Source organism: Anser anser, assembly GCF_964211835.1.
Source record: "Anser anser genome assembly, chromosome: 2".
Classification (NCBI taxonomy): domain Eukaryota; kingdom Metazoa; phylum Chordata; class Aves; order Anseriformes; family Anatidae; genus Anser; species Anser anser.
The window spans coordinates 148,789,648-148,802,582 of record NC_139721.1 but is presented as its reverse complement, the minus strand read 5'-3'; the positions used below and the strand labels follow the sequence as shown (position 1 = coordinate 148,802,582).

At 42.4% G+C, this 12,935-nt stretch overlaps 1 protein-coding gene across 1 annotated transcript in view; it reads right to left on the bottom strand.

Annotated features, from left to right (window-relative positions):
• Nucleotides 1–12,546, bottom strand: part of GJD4 (gap junction protein delta 4) — a 365,179-nt gene extending 352,633 nt beyond the window's left edge. The window contains exon 1 of the mRNA XM_083827358.1: nucleotides 3,324–12,546. The gene's annotated coding sequence lies outside the window, so the exon portion shown is untranslated. The remainder of the gene's footprint in view (nucleotides 1–3,323) is intronic.
• Nucleotides 12,547–12,935: the final 389 nt, after the last annotated feature.

Here is a 12,935-nt window from a genome sequence, read left to right as displayed (position 1 = left end):
GGTCACTGCTTCCCTGTGTGTTAATCCACTTGCCCTCCTCTGGGAGACATGCTCTGTGGTCTGAATGAACTGTGGGCCCTGTTTGGGCCTGCTTGGGGTGCACCCGCAAGGGCCAGCAGAAGCAGCCAAGGAGATGAGCAACAACTGCACCAGGACCGCACTGACACGTCCATATGCCCATTTCCTCAAAAATGCTAATTTTTTCTCCATAGCTGTGCAATCCTTCTAGTAGCACAGGGACGTCAGCTCTGCAGTACCACCAGCTGGCATGGCACCACCACCCACGTCAGAGGACAGGCACGTGGTGCACAGCCCCATCCCTCCAGACGCAGTCCAGTACGAGCATCTCACAGAAAACTGTTCCCAGGCTGTAATAAACTTCAGTTCTGGCTCATTCTAGTTAGGTAGGAGAGACAGGTAGAAAACACTGACATGGCTTTGTATAAAGCTAAACTTCAAAAACGAGTTGTATCTCAGTGTGTCTGATTTTAGAAGAGGTCTTTAAAAGCCACAGGAAAGCTTTCACTTTCAGAAACCAACAATGAAACATAAGAAGATGCAACTAAATCTATTTAAACATCTACAACTGCTGTCTACATTTCTAACCCTTTACCACAAGTCCGGGGCTTGACCCTGCAAAAATTCACAGACATGACTCTGTCATTGTGTGTGACCCACTGAAACTTTCTGAACTACTGGAACTGCATTTCACTATGGACCTATGTCAGGTCCCCAGGCTGCGACCTGGGTTATCTGGCACAAAAGTTCAACAACGACCCTTCACTTGGTTCACTTGGTTCAGAACGACATTCAGAGTGATGCAAAGTAATACAAAAAAATCACCGTCCCAGGAGCAAGTCAGAGTCACCTGAAGGTTGCCGCATGTCCAACCCCCCAGAAGCTCGCACCATTCCTCTCAAATTCCGAAGTCCCAAGCACATCTGTCCTACCCAGCCCACACCTACACCAATGACATGCAAGTGTAGTGCAGTGGGAGCTGTTACAGGAGATTGCATGCTGTAGAGCATCTGCCAGCAAGAACGCTACTTCCTTGTGCCAATTTAATTAATATTAAGGCAAAAATGGGTCAGTGTAACAGCTTCCCTAGTACAGAAGGGGATCTGGCATTTCAGCCCAGGGTCTTTGACAGACTATTGTTTAAGAAAGAAAAATTACAGATGCATATCTAATATTTTAAAGACTAATTTAAAAATCTATGTAGGATTTTTTCAAAGTAGCAAACATTATTTACTTACTAGAGTAAATCTAGCTCTCCAGAGAGTGAACTGTAAATACAAGTGAAAAAATAATCTATTCAGAAAGGACACTAAAAAACATTAAGGCAATTAGTCTTGATATCCTGATTTTATAAAGTTAGCAAAATACAGCAGAAGAGTGAGAGAAGGAAAACAAGGTAGTCATGAAGTATAACAACAAACAAATAGTTGGAAAAGCTGCCCAGAATTTGCTTTTTTTTTTTTTTTTAAGATACATAGTGCATATGTATACGTATAAACCTGTCAGACAAACTTGAAAGTAATCACGTAACGTGTGTAAAAGCCTACTACAGCGTCCGCACAGCGAAGGAGCAGGCACAGCGTGGGGAGCCCTCGCTTTACGCAGGCAGATGTGGTGTGGCGCTGCACACACTGCCCCGAGCTCTGGCTGCGTGTCACTCGGAGACTCACTGCAAGCAGCGCACTCCCAAGGCAGCCTCTCAACAAAACAGATGTCATTGCTGCGCAAACATTTAGCAAGCAAGAACATTGTAACCCAGGAGTTATGGCCCTGGAGCCTGTGCAAATGGAGGCAAGGGTGCAGTGAATCTTTTCCATCAAGAACAATTTAAGGGGAGCTTAAACATGTTCCTATTCCCCATCACTCGGCCTCAAACCCAGCAGTCCCCAGAGCTGCCTTCATTCAGAAGGGCTTTTAGGAAACTTTTAAATTCTTTCTCCCTCTCTGCTCCACTCTCTTGAGACCCCACCTGGAGTGCTGTGTTCAGCTCTGGGGCCTCCAATATAAAATGGGCCTGGGCCTATCCGAGTGAGTCCAGAGGATGGCCACGAGGATGATCAGAGGGCTGGAGCACCTCTGCTGTGCAGACAGGCTGAGGGAGCTGGGGTTGTTCAGCCTGGAGCAGAGAAGGCCCCAGGGAGACCTTACAGTGGCCTTCCAGTGCCTAAAGTGGGCCTACAGAAAAGCTGGGGAGGGACTCTGTCAGGGAGTGTAGTAATGGGACAAGGCATAATGACTTTAAACTAAAAGAGGGGAGATTCAGTTTAGACATTAGGAGGAAATTCTTTAGAATGACGGTGGTGAGGCACTGGCACAGGTTGCCCAGAGAAGCTGTGGATGCCCCATCCCTGGAGGTGTTCAAGGCCAGGCGGGATCGAGCTTTGGGCAACCTGGTCTGGTGGGAGGTGTCCCTGCCCATGGCAGGGGGTTGGAATTAGATGGGCTTTAAGGCCCCTTCCAACCCAAGACATTCTCAGAATCTGTGAACATGTCCCTCTTCCCCTTCTGTCTACCTTCCACTCTCAGGCAGGAGATGCATACACACACACAGACATAAGTGCATAAGCGCCTGTGGGTGAAACAGTCCAGAAGGACGTCTAGAATAGAGGAGTTCAGCTCTTCTTTAACTGCTCATATTGATGGGACTTGAATTTGGTAACTTCCATGCCTTGATCATCTTTGATACTTAGGTCTGCAGTGTCTTGCATGTGTCTTTTTGCCTCCCCCTTCCTCTACTAATTTAGTAAATCTAAACCGATAGAATAATCTAATTCCTTAAGAGTATGCAGTAAAACACTAAGTCTTACTTTGCCTCAAACAGATCCCCTTACAATAAAGATTTGAAGGTTCAGGACATGTTTTACAGGACATCTTCCTAAAGGAAATCTGCTTCTAAGATGACAGCAAATGGAAAAAAACAGCTCTCCTTCAGGCTTTGGTTCAGCAAAGTCAACGCTATTCAGCCAAGAACTTAACTTTAAACATTTCAAGACTGATCTGAAGGGAAATTAAGTAATGGGAAGTATATTCTCATTCAGAAGCTCAGGGCCAATTTCTTCAAAAGTATTTAATTTTATGAAGTAGTATAAGTTCAAAGTGAGTCCAAGGGATTTCCAAAAGCATATTATTAATATCTGCTAAACTCCTACTGAAATAAGTAACTACACCAGTACATGTCATTACTGAAATTTGCTGTGCTGTAACACACAAAAAATCTAATGTATGAGAAGTTCCAGCTATTTTTCTTTTTTTCTTTTTTTTTTTAAATTTTGCATGTAACACTTGACACCAAGTTTTATACTTACATTTCTGTGCAGAGTAAATGCATATCTGAAGGTTTGGAAAGCCTTGGGATCCCAAGTTTTATGCTGAATCTGGTGATGGCATCGGTACCCAACAACTGACTTTAATCAGAGGCTGAGTTCTTTGCTCAGGCAGCTCCAAACCTATCAGTGCTAAGGCAGACAAAAAGCAGAAGAAAGGACATTTCAGATTGGGTGGGCCCTCAGATAATGCTTTGCTGCACCTTGATAATAGTGTGATGAAAATTTTGTTAATTTAAAAAAAAAAGTTACTACCTACTCCTCCTCTGTACTAGCCTAGTGATGGTCACAGCAGAAGAAACAGTTCGCACAAAGCAGCTTCACACTCTGAACTCCCACTGGCAAAGAGATCACTGAGCAGAAACCAACCCTTTGCTCTTCCAACAAAAGATGAGGAACAGTAACCATGAACAGTGGAGGTGCTGAGAAGCTGTGGGAGAGGCCTTCAGGTGACAGCAGAAGTGCAGCCCCAAGCGGGTAGTCAATGGGAGAGGGAAACCTCTGCCCTGGAAGGTGTCTCTCCGAGAAGGACCAAGCCCCCAGCACACACACACAGACCTCCTAACAGCAGTGGCATCAGTACAGCTGAAGATACCAGATAGTTACTTACTCCTGTTATTTGTGTTGCCTAGCTTTGACGTTGTTTGCAAATAAAGTTGTTTGTACTATTTTTAAGTATGGTGCACTGATATTGTGGAAATAAAGTAAGAAAAATGCCATAAGTAATTGGGAAAGAGGGTTCATAATAAGTAAATAATGGCAAAAATATCTTTGGCTGGGTATACTTTTAATTTAAGTACTTACATAGTATCCCTTCTCAGTATGAACATTGCAGAGAGCAAATAGATCATGGTTTTCAACAGGCACAGCAGAAGGAGCTATTGTGTAGGTTCTGGATATCAGTAAATAAATCCGTCATATCAGATTTAACATACAGGCAGCCACTGTGGAATTAAAATAGGAGCTCTTTACACCTTCTTGTATTTCATGGCCGATCATTTTAAGAAACAAAACCCATACTGTTGTCTGCATTATTGAACACTTAAACTGCTTTTTCTTTCACTATGGACTGATGAATGTAAGTACTTGGTCACTGAAACCAGGCACAGAAACCAAGCATCAGACACCATAGGAAAAAAGCCTACACAAGCACAAAAATGAAAGAGGGGAGCTGGAAAGACAGAGGTGATGTTTTTTACCTCTGATTCACATACAATTTAAATCTCGGGATTTAAAATCTCAGAATTTAAATCTCAGGCCGTACTGAGTGGGGATTTCTGATTGCATGTGAAGAAATGCCTTTTCCAAATTAAATTAATTCCTGTGCTGATGTCAAAAAGTACATTCTTTTAAATTTTATCTACATCTTAAAAATATGACTTTAAATCACCAAAAAGTTGTATCTGGCACATAATAAAAGCCTACTCCAAAAGAGGTTTTCTGACTAAAAAGAACGTGTACATTTATCACATTGTTTCACAGTGAGAGCCTTTGATCTCCAGATGTGCTTTAAAAATCATGAAGGAAAATTCTAATATTTCTCTTAGTTGTTATTCACATCTTATTTGGAAAATAATAGATTTCTTGAATCACTGTCAGGACATTCACATTAGCTATGTACATCTAGCCATAGGAAAGCATTTCAAGGGCAATGCATAAAGGAGTTTTTGAACCTGATCTTGATTTTTCTCTGTCTTCTTTTGACCTTAATCTGTGACCAGCTAATAGTCTGCTTATTAAAGTTCAATGTGGCCTTGCAGAAAGTATTTTAAACAAATCGTATCTAGGCTAACCACCACAATATTGGGGAAAAAAAAAAAAAAAGAGAGATCAGTTCAGGATGTGAATTTGTCCTCCCCGAACCTATGCTTTACAATAAACACCTACCTTGCTAGCTGCCTGCTGTTTCCATGGTTTCTGTTTTGTTTTCTCCCAAAGAGCCTTGTTAATAATCATTGCTAATGAGCTCTGAACACTCTGGGCAGGACACGAGGAATTCCCCTGTTAAACTGGGATAGCATTCATACTTAATGCATTATATCAACCAGGATTTTCTCCTTTAAAGAGAAAAACATCATATCCCTCAGTGTGATGGCTTGGTTCTTGATAAAATTAATAGGAATTCAATATCTGATTAGCATTTAAACCCTTACCATAACCCCAAAAGGGCAACATGAATCCTAAATTATTTATTCTGCCATTTTAGAGAGCAAAAGACAACAGGAAAGAATCACCAAGAGTGGATTTCTTGGCAGGATGCCCATTCCCAAAACAGACCGCAGCAATGAGGAGATTTTTGGCAGTGAGGGACACTGCGCCGTGAGTGGATAGGAGGGCTGATGAGAGTCCTGCCTCAGGTCCCATTTAGGCGGGGGAGATGAAATTCAGCCCGTCCCCTTCTTGCATCCAGCCTGCTGTGGCACCAGCCTGATCTGGGGATACGTGTGACTGGTGGCTTCGCGCTGGTAGCAGCCACTTTTACTGCTAGCAGCTATTTAGCTTTTAGCTATCAAAGCTATAACAAGCAAAGCTTGCTGCAGAAATCTCCCATTAACTGGTTGTTGGAGGGCTGAGCAGAAAAGTGAGGGATTCCTCATGTCCTATACAGACCATGCTACAGGATGAGACCAAGAAACATTACAGCTTCTGGAGACATGGCCTAGGCTGTAGCATTTTTTAAAAGTATATTGCAAACAAAAATTATATCATTTAACAGAGTACATCAGTAGCCTTGCCCATAAAGGTGTGTAAAGGAGTGTTTCTCTAGCATCCACATTAATAATGCATTTTGTGTTGTTTTTTAAATGCTAGTTTGATAGCCTATTTTCCATGAAGCAGCAGGCACTACTAATTACACTGCCATTACTCACCCACCGCTTGCAGTGTACTTCCATTAGCTGTGCCCTGCACAAATGCAGGCTTGTGTCCCCAGACACTCTGCTTATGCCCTGTTGCCTGCCAGGCCTGAGAAGCGTCTCCGCTGAACCAAGTGGAAGCGTCACCACTGAACCAAGGTTTTGCCTCTGCAAAACGTTTCCGTTTGGCTGGGTAAAGTGATTTTGCCCACTTGAAGATATGAAACAGCTTCCAGTGAAAATTCTTTTGGAACTGGTAACAGAACTGAAATTTCAACATTACAGCAAGGCAGGAACACAGACAAAACAGAACTATTAACTGCATCCTTCTGCCTGCTCTGTGACAGACACTTTGCCTTTTCAGCCTAATACTGGATCTACAAAATTGCTACAAATTACTGTGTTTCTGACATGTTTAAAGATTGCATTAGTTCTTTTAACTGACCATAGATATTCGTGAACATATTCCCTCATGAACTGCGTTGTGCCTCATAACTGCTCATACTATTTCAGTCCCCCCCATTTTTTCCCCAATCTGTTACATTTTGCTGTTTTCTCTTTTTGCTGCCTTCAGTTCCCATCATGGGAAAAAACTGTTTAGGGCATCCAAAAAGGACCATGAAATATCTGAAAGAGCAGTCAAGTACTTCAACCACTCAACTTGTCCGTGATGTTTTAATTTCTGGGAAACCAGTCTTACAAATTACCAAACGCCTGCATTCCTGAATATAACTGTATTCTCTTATGCACATGACAAATGAAGTTATGTCACAGTTCTTTGTATCTAGACAATTAACCTTTACTTCACTGAGCAAGCTCATTTAACCTCAAAAATATAAAGCTTCAAAAGGTTACAGTACCTTTTATTTGAAAATCAGCCTGAGTCCTTCAGGCCACATGTAAGCTGCATTCCCCTGCAGCAAGGCACTCACTGTTTCTACACGCTGAAGGCAGTTGGGGGGACTTATATATATATATATTTTTTTAATTTGCTGTTAAATGCTACGGGTACCTGCACGTGGACTTTGCCCTCTTTAGAGTTTTGTGGCAGAAGCCCCCTAAACTCCTATTTTGTGTTTTCTGTTGGAAGAGTGATCTGCAGGAACTCCCGTCCTGAATTGCCAGAAGCAGGGAACGGTAATTTTCACTTCAAGCAACTTGCCCCTCTTACTCTTCCTGCTTTCAGTGATTATCTGACACATCCCCCAGATTTAGAGGTTTCAACTCCTCTAATGTTGGAGAAGTAACCACGAGTTTGCAACAGCCCCGGCTTCGCACAGCCCCTGTGCTTCAGGCACCTGGGCAGGGGGTGGTGGCACGGCTGTACCTACAGGACACCGCAGGCCCCGCGCTGCCGCTGGTTTAAGGCACAAAACCACTGAAAGCGCCGTCCAAGTACACATGGATGAATAAGCTGAAGAAAGCGGGGTTGCTAGCCAGTGTGTTTTGATCCAAAATGTGAAAGAAAGGTTTCATAATTCCCAGTGTAATCTCTGAATTCAAAGTTAACAGCGATCTCTGCGATCTGGCAGTAAGACGAGCATTGCCGCCACCACGGAGAGCAGCTGCAGGAGCAGGAGAGCAGCTCAGGTCTGTGTGAGACCACCGTGACCCTCACCCGAAGGCTCCAAGTACCTCAAGAACCCGCCCCACACCGAGCAGAGCACGGCGGGGCCTCTGCACCGCGACAGAGAAACAGCCACAAATCCAGGCTAGGCCTGAGGCTCACTGGGGCTGCCTAACGAAGCCATTTCATCTAAGCGTTTCATGTACTAACACAAACAGGGCAGATCTGCAGAACGGGATCTTTTCAACACCCAAGAGAGGGAGCTGGGAGGGATTTTTGGTGTGCTGGTCGTGGACAGGTCGGCCTCCCCATCGGCTGCCACGGCCCAGGTGCTGGAGCGGAGCACATGGGCTTCCCCCTGCCCTGCTCGCCCTCGTGCCATGCTTCAGCCTGGCTTCTCCACGAGGGCACCGCGAGGCTTAGAAAGGGCTGATGGGGCTGTAGGGGGCTGTGTGAATCCCAAAGGGCTGCATTTGGGAGAATACAGCATGTTCCGCAGTGCAAACAAACTGTTTTTAAGCACAGTTTATGAAGAGAAAACGCTGATAACATAGTCTACCGAAAAAAATAAAATTCCAATTTTCTGCCCCTCCCACCCCCAAGTCCTCTGAAGCTTACAGTGTATACTGTAATTTGTAAAAATGTACTGATTGTGTTACAACACGAAGGGGACAGATCCAAAAAACAGGCTCTTGTATCACTGGGTTTACCTATTTTTAGTAAGCTGAAGAGTCCAGACAAGTGCGTTCTTCAGGGAAGCAAACAACAGGTTCAAATGACATTTAAAATACTGCTTTTTATATTAACAACTGCTATACAAATTCCTTCTCTAATGCAATTAATATCAAAAATAGATGCTCACACACACACACTGAATTCAGCTTATGTCTGAAATTAAAAAAAAAAATGAAATGGGAAAATTAGATGGTGGTTTGGAATCCATGTATTTCACAGGAGATTTGCGAATGATTTTTTTGCACTGGTTTCTTTTTCCTAAGGAAATTCCTGTGCAGAAGTTAAGCTGTTGCAGCTGGGACCAGAGATCCAAGTATGCAGACCTGGCCGGTGCACACTGGCCGTCTGCGTGCTTGGAGGAGCAGAACCACCTCTGTCGGACACCTGCCAGCGGAGCTGAGCAGAGCACAAGCCCTTCTGGTGTACTGCAGTGACAGGCCACCAAAGAAAAGCTATGATTTCATAGTCTAGCTTTCTCACAGGTCAGAAACACTGCACACATTGTCACTGGGATTCAGCAGTGGATTCCCCAGTAAATGGAGATGCAGAAGAAGCAGGATGACAAGTTTGCTGACTCCAGCATTCTGGCTCAGTGTCAGGGTGCCAGACCCACCAGCCTCATTTCTCTGCATGAAGTCAAAAAAAATCAACACCACTGCTTTAAACTTTGAAGCACTTACTTCTGTTCAGCTGAAGAAAATCATTGATCCAAAGCATTAAATACAAGGAGATCTGGAAGACATCTACCAGATAGTTTTCCAAAATCTTGAGGATATAACCAACCATTTTCCTAGGATACATAAATCATTCCTCTAGTTTATTTGAGGACAGATTTAAAATCTGTACCCTGTAAAGCACCACTAAAGTATACAAGCAAACTGTGGAGGCGTTCCTGTGGTAAAATATAAGGTGCATGCTCATTGGCAGTCATAAGTTAAATATTTAAGTTATGAATGCCAGTGGTGACTTAGATTTTTAAATCATTTTCACTTTTGTGCACAGTGCCTACATAAGAAGTTGGAACATAATTTCCCATCTCTGTTCACAAGTACGATAATGCTAATGCTGAATTACTGTAACTATAAAAAAATGGACTGGGGAGGGGGCCAGGGAGAGACTGTGTAATTCTCCTTACCCTCCCACCCCATGATTTCAGAAGTGTCATTGTCAAGTATTGAGCAGTGCTGCAAACAGGACACTCTCTTTACCCCTCCCTTTACACAATGCTTATAGTGATGATACCCCACAGCACTGCCAAATTATCCACAGCAACTTTTGCTCTTAACAGGAACTACTCGGCATTGTTTTTTAAAGTCTAGCTCCAAACATTCTTGATTATATTCTAGTACATGACAAAGTATCCACAGGATTACCTTTACTTTAAGGCTTCAAAAGGTTCAGGATGCAATATCCCAGGCAAGGTGACTACCAACACCTTTCTAACAGTGGCAGATTGCACACCAGCACCAACACCAAGGTAATGCTGCAATTCTGATGCAAGATATTCAAGATTATTAGGTGTAGATATTTTACATGTTGCTTCTGTGACGTTTTGCTTAGTCTAACATGGTCTTCCTCCTCCTGGGATTTTGGAAATAGAATCCGTATATCCTATGCATTTTAAGGGAGACAATTTTACCCCTTGAACAACGTGCCTGAGAAATTTATCACATTACTCAAAGTATCATTACCTTTTGGTATCAGCACTGTAGAAGATACAAACAAATTTGCCCATCTGTATTTCTTAGATTGTTTTAAAACTGCCCACACCTGATTCTGCCTTCTAACACTTCTGGCACTCCAATCTCCATCTTTTTGACCTCTCCTGTTTCCACAGAAGAATGCCTAGTTTGCTTGAAAGACATGAAACAGAATTATTGGTCACAGGATCATCTGTATTGTTTAAATATAAGGCAGCAAGTGCATCACATCTGCCAGTTCCCAAGATACTGTTTCCATGGAGAATAATTTGTACTAATGTTTAAAATAAAGGGGCATGAAAACCAGGAGGCAATGAAGCAAGAAAACATACAGATAGAGAAGAATTAGCTTTAGACTCCAAATGTGCTGCAGAATCTCTCACACAAAGGTGTCTCATTCCAGTGCCCCGTTTAGTGGAGCACTCAGTGTCACGTCCTCAGAAGGTGTTTCGCTGCGAGTCCCGAGGGGGCAGCAGCGCTGGGCCTTCCAGCTACAAAGCTTTGTTGCAGTAGTTACTGCAGCACCCCGATCTAAGTGCCAGAGACACAAGAGAAAAAATGTTCATGAACTAGATTACATAGCTACATTGAGTAAGCCAGGAAGTTGGACAAACACAATTTCTGACATTTTGTTGTTATGTTCTGCTCTCAAACTGTGGAGACCATTGACATCTTCACAAAAGATACTGCCCAGAGCCTTGAGTGAGCTTTACAAAGTCTGTAAAGATTCTGGACAACTCATACGGGACACTGTCACCTATCAGAAGACCAAGCAGCTTCCTTAACGTATCTTCAACGAGTGTCTTCAGCTAATACCAGTTTAAAGTTGCCCCGATAATGCTGAAACACATTACACATGCTGTAAGAGGCACAAAAAAGCCACTCTCCTTTTATCTAGGCATCAAATTTTATCAGACCAACCAATCTAAAAAGAATACAAGAGCCTATTCGTGCTGCTGTCACCTGCCTTTCTTGACTGTGCCTCCTGGCCACTTCTTGTTTTTAATGGGAGTGCCCGATGACCTAAGCCCAGACCACGGAAGTAAATCCAAGCGTTTTTTTCTTGGCTAACACATTCAGTCATTTTCAAACTGTGCTTCTGGGATTCACCACTCACTTCTTCAAGATTCTTAAAAACAGGGCTCAGAAAAGCATACACTATAAAACTACCATTATCATCAGCAGCTTTTCTTCTTAACCTCGCTTCCTTTTCTAAAGCATCTTCTCCTACCAGTGGTTGCAATGTATCTTCTATCATTACCTGTAGTAGTCTACTGCAACTCTACCTCTCATCGCTTCTGTGGTTTCCTCAGTTCAGTTGGCGAAGAGAAAAAAAAAAAAAAACAGCAGAAGGATACTTAGTGCACACTTTGATACTAACATTTTCCACCAAGATCTAGGTCACATGCACACAGATATGCTTGTGTTTACAGGTTCTGAAAACATCTCAAATGTCAGAGACACTAAGTAGACACTCCACTGCAGAGGTAGGTCGGTGTTTTCAACAACTTATTCAAGCTATGAAAAAAATAAAACTCAGCTTATAGAAGTGTGTTTGCAACAGTAGTGAGGAAGTGCTAAAAGCTAGGTCAAGTAAATTCTTCATAAATTCCCCACAGAAGCAGAGCAGTATATGAGCCTGCGGTGGATGCACAGCATTTCAATTAGCAGTTTAAACATGCCACTGGAAAATGAAATGCTCGTTACCAACAAAGGATGGCTGTAAATAATTTGTTGCTTCAGCTGTTAAGGCTTTGGGTTTTTTGTTTGTTTGTTTGTTTTTTTGCTTCTGTTCTGTCATTTCAATTCTTCTATCCCCTCCCACATCCTGCTATTTTTATACACAGCCAGCACTACCAGATGTCACTTTGTCATCTGCCACCAATCTACTATCACCCTTTTCTGATGAGGCTTTTGCTACTTCTAATCTTTAGTTTGTATCTAAGGCTTCTGGCATTAACAAAGCTGGGAAATAGAGAAAGAGGCGTTAAAAAACAAAGTCTGGACTAAGACTCCATAAATACATAAACAGTTCTTCCATCGTCTGTTTAGTTTACATGATAAACTAAGCTAAATAAGCGAAGGTAAATGAAGCTACATATGCTGACCCGCCCCCCCATCAAAAAAAAAGGCTAAAAAGTAAATAAAAAAACACAGTTATTGAAAAAGACCCCATCACCCTGTTATCAGACAGGATTTTGCATGTTTTTAGCAAGTGAAAAAGTGTATCTTTCAAAAAGATGGATAGGATTTGTGGAAGGGGGAAAAGGCTTTTTGACATTTTTCTTTCTACACTTTAGCACACGACTCCAATGCTCTCACAGTCCCCAAGAACACTGTCCGTAAAAAGGATGTAAACAGCTGACCAAAAAAAAATATATATAAACATAAATTGAAATATAAATAAGTCTACAAATGGAAAGAGGAATTAGGGGAAAATCTTAGGTCTACAGAGGGATGCATGAATAAAAACCCTTACAAGACACATTTTTCAAATGTTTATCCAATTATCAATACATAAGCAACAAAACCAATGGCCCACTGGCTCAACATAGAAAAAACAATTCATTAAGACAATGATGCTTGAAGGGACAGGTTTATTACACCTTTTTGTTTTTGAGCCGGTGACCAAAGCAATGAAAACCTTAATCCAGAAAACATTTACAGCAAAGTTCGTTTCAGGTTCTGAAATGAACACCACAATTTATTTGTGCTGTTAATGAAAATGCAATTGGTT